Below are 3,867 nucleotides of genomic sequence, written 5' to 3' on the forward strand. Positions count from 1 at the left end.
TCTGCTTAGAGTGTTATCATTGCATTCTCTGTTCTGGGGTTAGGGCAAATGGCTGTTTCCTAGGAAATCACATGGCAATGGGATGGGGCTGCTTGCTGACCTGCTGATGGAATGAGCAGCTGGGTAGCTAAGCCTAACACTTTTTGATCTGGGTCTCTTATTCTCTCACAACCTAAAGCTGCTGAAAATGAAATGTCATGTGACAGGAAAGTCAGTTTTTAAAAAATATATATATATTTCACTGATTTTTTACAGAGAAGAAGAGAGAGAGAGAGAGTTAGAAACATCGATCAGCTGCCTCCAGCACATCTCCTACTGGGGATGTGCCCGCAACCCAGGTACATGCCCTTGACCGGAATAGAACCTGGGACCTTTCAGTCCACAGACCGACGCTCTATCCACTGAGCCAAACCGGTTTCAGCAGAAAAGTCAGTTCTTATCTCAAGTAAATCATTTAAGGAATTGAAGTCCTGGTCAACTTTGCAAGGAAAAGAAAACAAAAACCTCAAAATGCCCAAGCCCTTTGAAGATGGTGATATGCAAGGAAGAAAATTCCACTCGATGTGAAGAGGAAATTTTTCTGTAGGAACACAGCATAAATTCTAGTAGCTTAGATATTTCAACTTAAAAACAGCCTTCTAATTTGGAAGGAATACAGGTACTCTACACAATAAGGGAGAGGGGAATAATAATATACACAATGTGGTGTAGTCATTCATTATTTTATCCAGATTGAAGGAAGCAAAGGAAACCAAGAAAAATGGAAATTGCAAAAATGACTATTGCTAACACTTACTGAGCACTTACCATGTACCTGGCATTATGATAAGCACTTAAAATTTATTTTATCATTTATTCCTCATAACATCCCTAAGAGGTAGGTATTATTATACTCACTTACATATGAGGAATAATGCTGAGAGGGGTTAAGTAATCTTCCCAAGATCATATAGTTAAAGTGGCAGGGCTAGTTCTTTGGGATCACAGTGTCAAAAGAAGTTCTTATTGAAAATCAATGTGGTAGAGTGGAGGAAGCCTTTGAGGCAAGCTCTTACCAAAAAGTATGTGTTGGGATGGTTTGGGATCATTTCATTTTCTGTTGTAGCTCTGGTACTGAGATACACCCATTGATGGCTATATTGGGCTTCTGTTGGTGTGGGGAGCCACTATAGGGTTAAACCTCCGACTGACCTGTTGGTAAAGTCACAAACACTTCCCAGCTTAGAGGGCACAGTCCTCTTAAGCATAATTAAGCTTGACTTTATGAAGCTCCCTAGATCTTACCTGGGAAGCTAATGGGCTGAGGGAAGTGCAGCAAGAACAAGAACAAAAACAAGTGAAACTCACAAGAACAAAAACAAGTGAAACTCACAAGAACAGTGTAACTATGGAAACCACTACCTTGTTTACCTCTGACTATAAAATAAAGGCTCAGCTTGCCTCGGGGTCTTTCTCTGTGGCCTCAGCCAGGCTCAGGAAGATCCACGGAGACTAAAGAGAGCTAGAGAGTTCTGAATGCTGTCTTCGTATAAAACATTCTTCGTCAACTCCGTCCACACCTTTGGGAACCCCTGGACCGCTGGGTCAAGACCCCGGCATATGGCGCCCAGACAAGCCTAACAGGATTCCCCTAGGTAAGAACCCCCACACTCGGGATGGATAGGACTCCACCAGGGTACTGCAGATCCCCCTATAGATGATAAGTAGGGTAAGAAGGTGCATAGTACAAAACTTAGATTGAGAAGATGTACCATGCTGAGTCTAAAGGAAAAAGACTCTGTATTGATCTTTAAACACATACGCTTGCTAGCAGAGGAGTTAAGGTTACTCCCAGTGAGATGGAATGTTTTATATAAGAAGTATGTCCATGCTTTTCTGAGGAAGGAAAGGTGCCGGAAAGGTAAATGTAGAGGCATGGGAGAAGGTAGGCCCAAGGAGCCTTATCCTTAACCCCACTGCAGTCTTTCCACCCCGGAAAAGTGCAGGATTGGCAAGCTTTCCCTGGGGTGATAGATCAGGACTCAGGTAATAGTGGAAAGCGCCAATCCTACTCTTTAAATGGATACAAGAGAGCTTTTGGGGGTTTTCTTTTTAATGCCTGCTTTGGATTGAGTAAATGCATTTTACTTAGTTTTAACATATCAAACTGAGCTCTTGACACAAAAAGAAAAACTGAAAATTCCATAAATATAAACCTTTTCTATAAAAACAAAAAAGGGGGAGAAGAATTTTATGTTAATTAAAAAAAATACAATGCAGAGGGTTGTACAACAGCCAAAAGGCATTGGGCCTCCTGTACAATAGCATAGCCTCCGCCGACTTAGCCCAGTGGAAGGATGCAAATCAGCCAAGAGTTTTACCAGATCTAGTAATGATGTGGGGAAGAGGTTGTGTTTTGTATCTTTCCAGAAGGAGCAGTGCAGCCAATTTGGGTACCAGAGCATTACGAGCGACACCACAATGGACCCAGAGAAGCTCCTTGTCCCATCATTTCAAAGACTTAGAGTTGCCCCAATGACAGTAACGCGGAAAAGGAAGATGACGAAGGCTACGCAAGGGACCGAGGTGCCAACATGGAGTCAGCTGAAGAAGCTAACAACTGAGGCCCAGCAGATGGTATAAAAGCAATAAGTGGAAGCTACTCCCTCAAACATGTTTCTGGCTATGCTAGCATTGGTTAGCTGCCAGTCTTCCGCAAGGTCTTGTGCGGCCAAGTCTGAGGACTCTGAGTAAATCAGCAAAACAAACTTTCATTTGGCAGAAACTCATTTATTTGCATTGGCATTGTTTTATTATTCTTACTAGTTTTAAAAATGTTATGCTTAAGTTTTAAAATGTTTTGGGTTTTGCATTAGCATTTTTTGTTATTCTTACTAGTTTTAAAAATATTAACACATTAGCATTGTTTTGTTAATAGCCAGAGCTTGATGTTTAAGTTTTACTTTCATTATGGTCTGTACTTTGGGTTTTGCATTGGCATTGTTTTGTTTTTATTTTAATAGCCAGAGTTTTGTTCTTGATGCTGAAGTATTCTTTCATTATGGTAGCTTTTTGTTCTTGATACTTAAGTTTTACTGTCATTATGGTAGCTTTTTGTTCTTGATGCTTAAGTTAAACTTTCATTATAGTAGGATAAAAGTAAAAGAAGGGTGACATGTGGGGAGCCCTTAAACCTCAGACTGACCTGTTGGCAAAGTCACAAACAAGTCCCAGCTTAGAGGGAACAGTCCTCTTAAGCATAATTAGGCTTGACCTTATGACGCTCCCTAGATCTTATCTGGGAAGCTAATGGGCTGAGGGAAGTTCAGCAAGAACAAGAACAAAAACAAGTGAAACTCACAAGAACAGTGTAACTATGGAAACCACTATCTTGTTTACCTCTGACTATAAAATAAAGGCTCAGCTTGCCTCAGAAGCTTTCTCTGTGGCCTCAGCCAGGCACAGGAAGATCCACAGAGACTAAAGAGAGCTATAGAGTTCTGAACGCTGTCTTCGTGTAAAACATTCTTCGTCGACTCCGTCCACACCTTTGGGAACCCCTGGCCCACTGAGGCTGGACCCCGGCATGTTGGCAAATATGTGTTGATGTCTTGTTAAATCAGTTGGTTATTGTGGCTGAGGCTGTGGGTTTGCTCTTGCATGAATAGTTTAGGTCTTCTCTGTAGCCAGTTATCTTTCTAAATCATATCTTGGACACAAAGAAGCAGAATGAGAAAAAGTTAGACAAAACCATGCAAAATCAGAGGTGCAAGATTAGCCATGCAAGATTAGAATTGGGGAAAATAACCCAAAGTACATTGTTGTGATGAAGCTATTACCCAAGTGCTAAGTGTACCTTCAGAAATTCTATCCATTAGTCTAAGGATG

Source organism: Myotis lucifugus, unplaced genomic scaffold, assembly GCF_000147115.1.
Source record: "Myotis lucifugus unplaced genomic scaffold, Myoluc2.0 scaffold_860, whole genome shotgun sequence".
In the NCBI taxonomy this organism is placed as follows: domain Eukaryota; kingdom Metazoa; phylum Chordata; class Mammalia; order Chiroptera; family Vespertilionidae; genus Myotis; species Myotis lucifugus.